Raw genomic sequence first — 14454 nt, 5'->3', positions numbered from 1 at the left:
ATTCTACAAAATTAGGATTCGTGGGATTGGGGGGTAATATACTAGCATGGACTAAGGTTGGTTAATATACAGAAAACAGAGTAGGATTTAACAGGTAATTTTCAGTTGGCAGGCTGTAACTGTACCGCAAGAATAAGTGCTTGGACCTCAGTTATTTACAATCTATGTCAATATCAATGATTTGGATGAGGAGACCGAGTGTAATGTATCCAAGTTTGCTGACTATACAAGGTTAGCTGGGAAAGTAAGCTGTGAGAGGACACAAAGAGGCTGCAAAAGGATAGACATGTTAAGTTAGGGGGTAACAACAGGGCAGATGGAATATAATGTGGAGAGGTGTGAAGTTATCCACTTTGGTAGGAAAAATAGAAAAGCAGAATATTTTTTAAATGGTGAGAGACTCGGAAATTTTGGTATTCAGAGGGACCTCGGTGTCATTATATCCAAATCACAGAAAGTTAACGTGCAGGTAATTAGGAAAGCAAATAGTGTGTTAGCCTTTATTACAAAAGGGTTGGAGTGTAAAAGTAAAGAAGTCCTATTACAAGTATATAGGGTCTTGGTGAGACCACACATGGAGTACCATGTTTTGGTCTTATCTAAGGAAGGATATATTTGCTTTAGAAGGAATGCAACGAAATCAAGTAGACTGATTCCTGGGATGAGGGGATTGTGCTATGTGGAGAGGATGTGTAGACTTGATCTATATCCCTAGAGCTTAGACGAATGAGAGGTAATCTCATTGAAACATATAAAATTCTTAAAGAGCTTGATAGAATGTTTTCCCTGGCTGGGGTTTAGAACTAGGAGTCACAGTCTAAGAATAAGGGGTCGGCCATTTTGGACTGAGATGAGGAAAAATATCTTCATTAAATGGTTGTGAATCTTTGGAATTCTCCACCTTAGCGAGCTGTGGATGCTTAGTCATTGAGTATACTCAAGACAGAGATTGATAGATTTTTGGATACTAAGGGAATCAATTGGATATGGGGATGGTGAGGGAAGGTGGAGTTGAGTTAAAATATCAGCCATGATCTTATTAAATGGTGGAGCAGACTCAAAGGGCTAAATGTCTTACTCCTGCTCCTATTTCTTATGTTCTTAGATAACCTAATAAAGCTCTTTAACATTATGAATGGGTTGAACAGGGTAGATGTGGAGAGAATGTTTCCACTTGTGGGAGAATCCAAAATTGGAGGCCATAAATATGAGATAGTTTCAAATGATTCCATTAGGGAAATAAGGAGCAATTCTTTACCCAGGAAGTAGTTAAAATGTGGAATTCACTACCAAGAGAAGAGGTTGAGGCAAATAGCTTAGATGCTTTCAAAAGTAAACTAAACAATTACATGACAGAAAAGGGAAAATATGCTCAAAGTTTGAGATGAGGCAGATGGAATGGGAGGAGACTCGTGTGAAGTATAAACACTAGCACAGACTAGTTCTGTGCTGTATATTCTATGTCATTCTATGTATTTAATAAGTTTTGCTGGTGTACTTCTGATGTTATGAACTCCTGTGGCTTCCTTGTTGATGTATGATTGTTAATGTTCCGTATTATTAAGTGTTACTTTAACTGACGGAGTAGTACTGGTGAGTAGGCGCAAGGGTTCAAACTTGTGCTTGTCAGACACAACAAGTGACTATCTTCCTGGGGATGGAATCAAGTGGACTCTCTTTGCAGTTGAGGTGGCTCCAAGATGACACAGTTATTGATGCAAGCTGAGAATAATGTCAATAATCTGTGGTAGATTTAATAATCTGATATCTGAACCAGGCAGTATCTGAAGACGAGGTCTGTCACTTTGGGGCAAGGATTCCTCCCACTTGGCTTCAGATAACCCTGCAAGCCAATGCAACAATGGGTGATCCAAGCTGGACAATTAGTGGGAGGCTTACTTTATACTCTGCACTCAGCTGTGTGGTCTTGGTTGATTAAACTCCAGCAGTACTCTTGTGCAAACTTCAAAGTCCCTGAGCCTTGGTTCTGAGAATCTCCACCTAAGCTCTTGGATAAGTGGAATGTGTCCCAGTAAGGAGGGCGTGTACACGCCATAGCAAGCAAGCATGTGGGCGTAGATTTCTTAGCAGCTTGACTTTGTAGGGCGAGAAATTAATTGCATTAGCGCCTCCCCGCCGGGGCGGTAATGGAGCACTAATGCCTTATCGCACGGGCGCAGCACTGGCAATTACTCCCATTATATTGGGCAGGAGTTTAGCAGCAGCAACACTCCAGTGCCCATAGAACATGACGTCATCGCCGTGCGCATCACTCCATAATACATTTTCGCCTTCTGCAGTAGCTCCGGGCAAAAACACCGGCAACTACAGGGGATGTGGATTGGGCAGCCGGATGCTTACCTTGTTGTTTGTGATGCTGCTTCATTCTCTTCGCGGGGTGCTGGCCACGATCGCTCAGCCCGGCACTCTGTTTGAGTGCTGGGCTATCATGCAGCACCCCCGTTACCTAGATGCTCCAGGTAGGTGAATCTTCATTTGCAGAGCCTACAAGGTGGGCCCTTCCCTTAAAAGGAGGGAAGGGCAGCAGTGCTGGAAGGCCCAGTATGCAGCGCTAGTGAGTCGTCTGCCTCGATAGCACTCCACTTCCTTCCGGGGGTGCATAGCCAAACCTTTTGAGAGGGGCGAAACTTTAGAGCCTGCCGCTAAGTTACCACCCCCCAACTGTTACCAGCCGCAAAATCTTTACCTCGGAGACTTTTAAAAATTGTGACGGTTTTCCACATGTCAGACACCTGGCTGACAAGAAACAGTTATATCGCCGTTCCTTCCTCTTTGCAATCAATAAAAAAGCCCAGTAATATGTAAGTAAGACATAAATAATGTAAATGGGCAGTTTCTGTCCACTTGCTTAAGCACTCAATACCAATGAATAATCATCTTTAAGAGTGTTGTAGAGCCATCTAGTGGACTACTCCGTTTAGTGGACTACTGATGTAATAACAATAAAGCCATGTGCTTTTGCTGAGTTCTTAATCAGCAGCCATGTTAGTTCAAGTGTGTGTATTAGCTGTGTCTCAAGATATCACAGAGAAAATCAAAGAAAACAGACTATTCATGTCAGAAAGATTCAGAGCCTGAGATTGAAATCAATAATATGCAAGAATATGGTGGCTACTAAATCTCTGAAAACATCCAGATATCACGTGGATATTTTTACACCATTATAGGTTTAGGAGCTGAGACATTCTTTAAGGTACAATTGCACTAGAAACCCCAATAAGTAGTCTGAATGCCTTGTGTTTAGTGGCAGGCTCATATCTAATGCGTGATATCTAAGTATTCGATCGCATAACCCAGGGTGTATTGATAGCATTCCTTTGCATCTGAATTAGATATTCATGTGTTTCACGTGTGCTTCTTTAATTTCTTCCACAGTGGACAGAAAAAACACATATTAAAAGACCTGATCTGAATTGTGAAGCTGCTTTATTTACAGCTCATGAACATGCAGAGCAACAGTTATGATCTGATGATTTATTTTGATCAATACAGTTTGTCTTTCCGTAATAATAGAAAATAGTGAACATGCGTCACTTCCTCAAATCAGTGGGTGGTCTGACTTGACTTAAACAAAATAACTCCTAACTGCTCTCCTGAATGCTACTTCTAAGCCTAACCATAGCATGCCCTTTCAGCTTTCTGCATGAAATCTGACTGACTGCTTCTGGCTTTTGTCACTCTCTGTTCATAGCCAGAAGGAAGTGATACTTCCTAACAACATGGGCATGAATTGTTTATTGATGGCTGAGAAAAAGTGTTTGGAGGAAGCAACACCCCTAAATATCCCTTGTCTAGGGTCACTGATTGGCTTTCACCATCTTTGATGAATAGCTCAATGGCCCGGCCCATACTTGCCTCCTTGCATATAATACTGGAATATGATTTGGATAATGTGGAAGTTCAATACCAAAATATACATTATCATCTACCACAATAATGATGTAATGGAGCACTGGTTGTCTGCACTGCGGTCTGACATTAAGCACTTGGCAACATCAGTGTCATCTGCAATGGAAACCCTACTGGCATAGGCCATAGGTATATTAGGAACCTCTCTAATGAATGCTCACACTGCCGTTGTCGAGGCAAAGGAAATAGTCCTGCTCTCATTGTATTCTTGTTTTTTTGTTAATGTGCTTACCAGCACTTGCAGGTTTGCATCAGTAAAATGGCAATTTCTCTGTTGGCATTCAGGCATTTTCTCCTCAAATTGCACATTTCACAGCTAAGTTTTCACATTCATAGTGCTTAAGTGACTTCTTACATTTGGGGCTGGCAGGAGACATGCTCTACCTTGATTGAATATGAAAATGGATAGAGTAGGCTGTGACCAGAATTCTTAGCAGCTTGGAGTGTAGGTGCACCAGTGAGAAGGATGAATTAAAAAAATATATATATTCAGTTAAGGCAGACAGCTACATATTGCACAGCTGAAGAACCCCATCTCTCTAATATACGTTGCATTGAATTTCAGGAGTAGACATTTTGTGATTCAGTTGTTACGCAAACACCAGATTCCAAGGAATTCGATCATGGAACAAGAGAGGTGTGAAAGATTAACAAAATACTACATTTCTTCCAATAACAATACCAAGAATATTATCCAACTCCCAAGCCACTTGTAAAATTAAACAGCTGCAAATGTTATAATTTTTTTGACAAATGCATGGATTGTGGACATGCATGTCTGCATTTTTTGTTTAATAGTTTACAGCAACCTTTCTGGCTACAAGCCAACGGGATCATCTGATACCACTGAGTTTTGGACTATTTTTCATTTTGTTTCAGATCTAAAACATTCCATGTGGTGACATATCCATTATATCCAGTTCAACTAGACATAAAACTTTCTTATTAATTGAATGATTTTACACTGAATCAGCAACTGTAATCTCAAAAGGGAAGATTTTCTTGAATCTAGACCAGGTATACCAAATATCAGAATCATCATATCATGGGCTAGAACCTCAACTTTTCTTACATGCTTAACATCTACTTAATGCCCATTTTACTGCTGAAATGACATATAACGCCCATATATCACCCATTTTAGCACAAAATGGAAACTGGCAGGCATTTTTCGGAAACTTAACGCCGAGCGTTACTTTCCCCATGTGCTTAATGCTGAGAAAAAATATTACTGCCCGCCCACTTTTTGGGGGCAGAATCAGCAGAATGAGCGAATTCAACGCCCATAATATTGCCCAGCGTTACTTTCTGCACAGATTTTACGCCAAGATTCAATATCGCCCAGCGTCAACTTCACCACCTCGCACACATATCGCCCGCAATATCGCTCGCCCAAATAAAACACCCATAAAAAGTGGAACTAACTGGAACTAATCACAGCATTATGGACGCCAAGTTCTAGATCACATGTCGCATCCTTTAAAAGGCTGTTGTGCTTCAAGCTCGGCAGAGTTCGGATGTACTCTGCAGGTCGTTGGAGTTGATGTGAACATCTGTAAAAACATCTTGACCATACTGTGACCAATTGTAATTGAAGAGGTGTCTTCGTCGGGACATTGCTTGTTTGTGACCAATCGGTGGAAAACAGAGAGCTACTGCAATGGGGCCTGTCCTTTCTCACCCTCTCTTGGTGACCAAATACATGCAGCAGACTGGACATTGCCGAATGAACGCTCCACTGCATTATGTGCCCAATGTAAGATGTGACAGACAGATGAGGAGGACTAGACATTACACCCCCCGCAAGTACAAGGAGAAACATTCTTACTTCGACTTGCCCGACACCACCTGCCTTCGGAGACTGCGCTTCCACAAAGAGGTTATCACTGAGGTATGCCAGCTGATAAGGGCAGATCTGCAGCCTGCCAACACCATCAGTACTGCAATGTCTGCCACGGTCAAAGTCACCGCGGCACTGTCATTCTACGTCTCGGGTTCTTTTCAGGCCACAGCTGGAGATGAAGAAGGCAAATGGCATGTTGGCCTTCATAGCAAGAGAATTTGAGTAGAGGAGCAGGGAGGTCTTACTGCAGTTGTACAGGGCCTTGGTGAGGCCCCACCTTGAATATTGTGTACAGTTTGGGTCTCCTAATCTGAGGAAGGACATTCTTGCTATTGAGGGAGTGCAGCGAAGGTTCACCAGACTGATTCCTGGGATGGCAGGACTGAAGAAAGACTGGATCGACTAGGCTTATATTCACTGGAATTTAGAAGAATGAGAGGGGATCTCAAAGAAACATATAAAATTTTGACGGGATTGGACAGGTTAGATGCAGGAAGAATGTTCCCAATGTTGGGGAAGTCCAGAACCAGCGGTCACAGTCTAAGGATAAGGGGTAAGCCATTTAGGACCGAGATGAGGAGAAACTTCTTCACTCAGAGAATTGTGAACCTGTGGAATTCTCTACCACAGAAAGTTGTTGAGGGCAGTTCGTTAGATATATTCAAAAGGGAGTGAGATGTGGCCCTTACGGTGAAAGGGATCAAGGGGTATGGAGAGAAAGCAGGAATGGGATACTGAAGTTGCATGATCAGCCATGATCACGTTGAATGGTGGTGCAAGCTCGAAGAGCCGAATGGCCTACTCCTGCACCTATTTTCTATGTTTCTATGTTTCTATGACATTTGTGGAAATTCTCAGCATGCCACACATCGCTTCATCAGACAGGTCACTGAAGCCCTGTACACACGCAGGAGGGACTTGATTAGCTTCCCTATGACCAGGGAGGCACAGAGTGAGAGGGCTCTAGGATTCTCCAGAATTGCAAACTTCCCCAAGGTGCAGGGAACAATAGACTGTACACACATCGCGATGCAGGCACCTTTTCAGGATGCAGAGATTTTCAGGAACCACAAGGGATTCCATTCCCTGAATGTCCAACTCCTTGTCGATCACCAGCAAATTATACTGACAGTGAATGCTCAATTTCCGGGCAGCATCCATGATGCTCACACCCTGCGTGAGAGCACTGTGTCTGACTTGTTTAACAATGAGCCACAAGGTCAATGCTGGATGCTTGGTGACAAAGGATATGGCCTCGCCACCTGGCTGATGACACACCTACGTGACACCCACACCGAGGCCGAGAGGCGATACAATGAGAGCCACAGAGCAACTCGCAATATCATGGAGAAAACCATTGGAGTGCTGAAGCAGCGCTTTAGATGCCTGGACCACTCAGGAGGCGAACTCCAATACCTCCCTGAGCAGGTAGCTCAATTTGTGGTGGTGTGCTCCATGCTACACAACTTGGCTATCAGGAGGGGACAAGAGTTGACTGATGAGTCTGAAAGTCCACCTCACCATAGAGAGGAAGCGGAGGACAAGGAGGTGGACGCTGACATCGGCCCAGACAATCAGGCTGATGCTGTACAAACCAACCCTTTCCCCCCCCCCCCACCTCCACGCTTCTCCTCCCCACCTCTACCCCTTCCCCTCCTGACTCCAAGCCGCCTGGCCGAGAAGGTCCTCAGGCGATGCTTTATTGCGGGGGGGGGGGGGGGGGTGACGGCCGAAGCGCTGCTTGAACGGATACAGGAGAGGACGGTCCTAAGGTGGGAACGTGCTCCGACCAGAAGCAACATGTTGCTGCTGGCTCTCGTGTGTGGTTGGCAATGGGGGTGCGTCACCTTGGGGTGCAGTGCGGCACTCCGGGACCATTGGGAGCCCTCTGCCACTAGTGTTCCTGGCTACTGACTCCAGGGCCTCCTCCATCCCTTCCATGTTATATCTTAGTTGTTGGACAAAACTCGGTGCCAACTATGTTCTTGGTGCTTAGTAGGCTTTTTGCTACTGGTGAATCTCCATCGTGCCTCCCACAACAGCCAGACAAGCACATACCATAGCCACACACACTTTCAGTGCCTCTGAGCTCCCTCTCTCTCTGTCTCCTCTTCTGCGCATGTCATGATGACCTTGACCTCCTGAATCGCGGGAATCAAGCGTTGCCATGCCGTTGCTAAGGATGGCCACACTTTACGGCAGAAGGTCAAAAGAATTTAACACTACCGCCCATTTATATCGCTCGTGGTAACGCCCATATTCAAAAATGGAAACTAGATTTTTGAGAATGGGCAAGAAACCGGCAATCTGAAAACCCTTCTTTAACGCCCATGCCGGAAATAACGCCATTTTTGGGCGATGAGCACAAAAGTGGAGGTTCTAGCCCCATATCATAGGGAGTCCCTCGAAATTGAGGAAGACTTGCTTCCACTCTAAAAGTGAGTTCTCAGGTGGCTGTACAGTCCAATGTGGGAATTATAGTCTCTGTAACAGGTGGGGCAGACAGTGGTTGAAGGAAAGGGTTGGTGGGGAGCCGGGTTTGCCGCACGTTCCTTCCGCTGTCTGTGCTAGGTTTTTGCATGCTCTCGGCGACAAGACTCAAGGTGCTCAGCGCCCTCCTGGATGCTCTTCCTCCACTTTGGGCGGTCTTGGGCCAGAGATTCCCAGATGCTGGTGGAGATGTTACACTTTATCAAGGAGGCTTTGAGGATGAAGAAGCATTATCAAGGAGGATTTGAAGGAGCCTTGGACAACGTGGACCATTTTCCATACCTCGGGAGCCTACTATCAGCAAGGGCAGACATCAATGACGAGGTCCAACACCACCTTCAGTGTGCTAGCCTTTGGTTGCCTGAGGAAGAGAGTGTTTGAAGACCAGGACCTCAAATCTAGCACCAAGCTTATGGTCTACAGGACAGTAGTGATACCTGCCCTTCTATATGGCTCAGAGACGTGGACTACATACAGTAGACATCTCAAAGCCCTGGAGAAGTACCACCAGCACCGCCTCCGCAAGATCCTGCAAATCCACTGGGACGATAGATGCACCAACGTCAGTGTTCTCACTCAAGCTAACATCCCCAGCCTCAAAGCACTGACCACACTCGACCAGCTCCGTTGGGCGGACCACATTGTCCGCATGCCCTACACAAGTGTCCCTAAGCAAGTGCTCTACTCGGAACTCCTACACGGCAAGCGAGCTCCAAGTGGGCAAAGGAAACACTTCAAGGACACCCTCAAAGTTAACATCCCCAAATCATCATCGGCAGTCGCTCGAAATCAAGGACTTGCTTCCACTCTAAAAGTGAGTTCTCAGGTGACTATACAGTCCAATGCGGGAATTACAATCTCTGTCACAGGTGGGACAGAAAGTCATTGAAGGAAAGGGTGGGTGGGACTGGTTTGCGGCATGCTCCTTCTGCTGCCTGCGTTTGTTTTCTGCATGCTCTGGGCAACGAGACTCGAGGTACTCAGCACCCTCCCGGATGCTCTTCCTTCACTTAGGGCGGTCTTTGGCCATGGACTCCCAGGTGTCGGTGGGGATGTTGCACTTTATCAAGGAGACTTTGAGGGTGTCCTTGAAATGTTTCCTCTGCCCAGCTGGGGCTCGCTTGCCATGTAGGATTTCTGAGTAGAGTGCTTGCTTTAGGAGTCTTGTATCGAGCACGCATACAATCTGGGCTGTCCAACGGAGCTGATCGAGCGTGGTCAGTACTTTGATGCTGGGAATATAGGCCTGATCGAGAACACTGATGTTGGTGCGTCTATCCTCCCAAGAGATTTGCAGGATCTTGCGGAGACATCGTTGGTGGTATTTCTCCAGCGATTTGAGGTGTCTACTGTATATGGTCCACATCTCTGAGCCATACAGGAGGGTGAGTATCACTACAGCCCTGTAGACCATAAGCTTGGTGCCAGATTTGAGGGCCTGATCTTTGAACACTCTCTTCCTCAGGTGACCGAAGGCTACGCTGGCGCACTGGAGGCAGTGTTGAACCTCATCATCGATGTCTACCCTTGCTGATAATAAGCTCCCGAGGTATGGAAAGTGATCCACGTTGTCCAAGGTCGCGCCAAGGATCTTGATAACTCGGGGGCAGTGCTGTGTGGCGGAGTCAGTTTGGTGGAGGACCTTTGTCTTACAGATATTTAGTGTAAGGCCCACTAAGATGTTGACGATGGCTTGGAGTTCAGCCTCTGAACGTGCGCAGACGCAAGCGTCGTCCGCATACTGTAGTTCGACGACAGAGATAGGACGGTCTTGGATCCAGCCTGGAGGCGAAGAAGGTTGAACAAGTTCCCACTGGTTCTATAATTTAGTTCCACTCCAGTGGGTAGCTTGTTGAGCATGAGGTGGAGCACTGCAGCGAGGAAGATCGAGAAGAGAGTTGGCGCGATGACGCATCCCTGCTTGAACCCGGTTCGGATGTGGATTCGGTCTGTAGTGGATCTGTTGGTCAGGATCACGGATTGCAGGTCGTCATGGAGCAGGCGGAGGATGGCAACAAACGTTTGGGGGTGGCTGAAACAGAGGAGGACACTCCATAGTTCCTAGCGGTTAACAGTGTCAAAGGTCTTTGTAAGGTCAAAGAAGGTTATGTACAAGGGTTGGTGCTGTTCCCTGCATTTCTCTTGTAGTTGTCGCACCGTAAAGATCATGTCTGTTGTACCCCATAGTGGATGGAATCCGCACTGTTGAAGGAGCTCCTCAGCCACAGGGAGAAGATGGTTGAGGAGGATTCTAGCGATGACATTCCCAGCGGCCGACAATAAAGAGATTCCTCTGTAGTTGCCATAGTTGGACTTGTCCCCTTTTTTAAATATCAGAATATTCGGTGGGTCAAAGCACATGCCCATAAAGGAACCTGTTCAGTTTTTCTTCCATTTAACTTGTTGGTAAGGAAAATCAGGCAGATTCCTTTACAAGTGTTTACTCCTACCCGACCAATGTTCTGATACCTGCTGCACCCAGGCAATCCAGTACACCTGAGCCTGGACCCAGGCAAATCTACCCTTGGGGATGAACTAACAGTAAAAAGACTGAGGCCCCAAAATTCCATAGAACCAATTATGTCCCTGTGCCAGGACTTGCGCCTGCTGATCCTCTGCAGTTTTGGACCCACCATAATTTGCAGAGTAAGCTCATTTGCATATCCATTGGTGCAAATTCCATGTACAGCAGATGTGCTGTGCTGAGGGCTGCTTGGAAATTAGAATGCAACCTTTCAAAAGCTAAGTTTGGCTGAAGAGTGCAGCAGCAAGCAAGTAGGAAAGTGCTTGGTTCAGTGAGTTGACTGTCAGGTAACTGTATTAGATGACTCGTGTGATTTTGTGCCGCTCTTAAAAATTGTCTTCTACTGGAGGATCTGGCAGAGGCAGCCAAAGAAGGGAGAAGCGTATTGCAAAAAGGCAAAAAGAAGAGCACGTAATTATAAGAGGAGAAAAAATTTGCTCGGTCTCCGCAGGAGAAAGCTGCAACAAAGTGTGTCACATGTCAAGTAGAGGGAAATGGCAGTGTCACTGAGTTCTCAGCCAGTCAATGAGGAAGATGAGGATGATAACAAGAGTGAGCAGAAGAGAAGGAAATTCTTACTCATCGACTATGATGATTATGAGAATGATGGGGAAGATATGGAGCTCAAGTGCGCCAAGACACTGCCTAGTGTTCATCTGCCACAACCTCCTTGATCTCACACAACTATCAAAGCAAAATACTGCGGATGCTGGAATCTCCGCTCCACTCCCACACCGACTTCTCCGTCCTCAGCCTCTTACACTGTTCCGATGAAGCTCAATGTAAGCTCGAGGAACAGCACCACATCTTTTGTTTATGCACTTTACAGCCTTCCGGACTCAACATCCAGTTCAACAATTTCAGACCATGACTTCTGCCCACATTTTGTTCACTTTCCTCCCTTTATAATTTTGTTTCCCTCTGTTTCCCAAGGGAGCTGGTAATTATTCCGCCATGCACACCCTATCTAGATTCATCTTTTGTTTCCTAACGTGCTGCAGGTTGAGCGTCCGAAATCCGGAGTTCCAAAATTCGGAATGTTCCGGAATCTGGACACCGGACCGATCCGTGCTGGGGTCATCTGGAAACCGGAAAATGTTCTGAAATCCGGATTCCCCCCGCCTCGGCGGCCCAGCCTTGCCCTGGCCCTCGGCGGCCCGACCTCGCCCTGGCCCTCGGCGGCCCGACCTCGCCCTGGCCCTCGGCGGCCCGACCTCGCCCTGGCCCTCGGCGGCCCGACCTCGCCCCAGCCCCGGCTCCTCCCTTCTCCCCCAACCCCCCTCCCCCCTCTCCCTCTTACCTCGGCTGCCAGACCCCACCTACCTCGACCCAGGCAAAGATGTTCCAAAATCTGGAAATACCCGGAATCCGGTACAGCCTCGGTCTCGAGGTTTCTGGATTTTGGATGCTCAACCTGTATTACCATCTCAATTCAGTCCATCATCCCTTTTGTCCCTTTTGTCTCTCAAATCTCTTCTGCCTTCCACCCTATCACAGACGTTCCCTTTTGTTCTTCCCCCCCGCCCCCCACTCCTCTTTTCAGGGCCCCAGCACTTCCTTAAGAATCTGTTACATTTCAAACTATTGCCAGTTCTGAAGAAGGGTCAGTGACCTGAAACGTTAACCCTGTTTCTCTCTCCACAGATGCTGCCTGACCCATTGAGATTTCTAGCATTTTCTGTTTTTATTATATCCCTTGATCTCACCCCATGTCACTTGCTTTTTCACTTCCACGCATCAGCTCAAATTCTTTCATCCAGGGGAATTACATAATGAGTGAAGATATAGTAGTAGATCATTCACCACATAGCACATGGGAGCTGGGGGAATGGGCGAAGATGAGTCTCCTTCACAGCGTGGCCAAAAACAAGAGTGCTCATGGCTTTGGGCACCCAAATCTCTTGGATACTTGCTTGAAAAGAAGGATATTTAAACAGCATCACATCTATGGAGAGGCTCTGACGTCAGTCTCCAAGCACATGTGGCAATTGACAGCTATGACTCTGGAGTCTACAGCCATTATTTGTGCTAATATCAGAGAAGCTTTCCTTTTTTGCAGAAATCAATAGAATGTGTGGCAACAACATTGGTGTCTGCAGAAGACCCCAACCTAAGAGCTCAGGGACCAGAGGCTCGGGAGCCTCTTATCAACAAGAGCAGATATTGATGTGGAGATTCAACACCGCCTCCAGTGCGCCAGTGCAGCCTTCGGCCGCCTGAGGAAAAGAGTGTTCGAAAACCAGGCCCTCAAATCTACCACCAAGCTCAGAGTCTACAGGGCTGTAATAATACCCGCCCTCATGTATGGATCAGAGGCATGGACGATGTACAGAAGACACCTCAAGTCGCTGGAGATATATCACCAACGATGTCTCCTCAAGATCCTGCAAATCCCCTGGGAGGACAGACGCACCAACATCAGTGTCCTCGTCCAGGCTAACATCCCCAGCATTGAAGTACTGACCACACTCAATCAGCTTCACTGGGCAGGCCACATAATTCGCATGCCAGACACGAGACTCCCTAAACAAATGCTCTATGCGGAGCTCCTTCACGGCAAACAAGCCAAAGGTGGGCAGCGGAAACGTTACAAGGACACCCTCAAAGCCTCCCTGATAAAGTGCGACATCACCACTGACACCTGGGAGTCCTTGGCCGAAGACTGCCCTAGGTGGAGAAAGTGCATCCGGGAGGACGTTGAACTCTTCGAATCTCAACACCGAGAGCGTGAAGAGGTCAAGTGCAGGCAGTGGAAGGAGCGTGCGGTAAACCAGTTCCACACACCCCTTCCCTCGGCGAATGTATCTCCCACCTGTGACAGAGTCTGTGGCACTCGGATTGGATTTTTCAGCCACCAGAGAACTTCAGGAGTAGAAGCAAGTCTTCCTCGATTCCGAGGGACTGCCTCTGATGATGAATGCATCCTCCTCCAGAGAAGCAGATTGCAGCTCTGGTGGCAGTGGGGGACAGTTTGACAGTATGCTGTCTACTGACATGCAGATCCTGGCAGCCATGATGCAGGCTGCCAGCTCTCAGAGAGCTGATAGCTGCCATTAAATCAGCCATCTCACCAATGAGAGATGGGAACAGAGAACCAGAACCTAGTGAAATGGCAATGGCAGAAAGCGACCTGCATGAAGCTGCCATATCTCAGAGCTGCAACACATGCCAAGCTTCCAACCTTTCCCTTGCAAATGGTATGTAAGACAGCCCAGGCACCAGAGTGCCCAGGCAGGCACTAGCTCCAGGGATGCAGCATACAGTAGCCCCTCCCTGGAACAAACCATGTGAGGAATGCAAACTCAGCCCTATAAGCATATTGTAGCACAGAAGCAGCCAACCTCTTCTTGCAATGCTGGCCTCAGATTAAACCTAGGAACACTAGGAGAATATGTTTACACACGCAGGAGAAGCATGGTGTAATGAAAGAATGAGTTGGCTTGTGTTCACTTTGGTGTTTGTTGTCTTAAAGGATAATGTGCACTCATGTCATGCTTTGTTATTCATCAAGATTACAATCATGCAGGAACGGGTACACTTATTTTGTCTTCACTTATTCAAATCAGTTGATTTAGACTTACACGGGCATGTAGGGTCAAAGAGGTCTGTTGTATTATGATACTTTAGTATAAGTACTGGACTGGAAGATTTATTTGAAGGTGGGGAA

This window comes from Pristiophorus japonicus, chromosome 16 (assembly GCF_044704955.1).
Source record: "Pristiophorus japonicus isolate sPriJap1 chromosome 16, sPriJap1.hap1, whole genome shotgun sequence".
Lineage (NCBI taxonomy): Eukaryota > Metazoa > Chordata > Chondrichthyes > Pristiophoridae > Pristiophorus > Pristiophorus japonicus.
Note: the sequence above shows the minus strand (reverse complement) of the source record.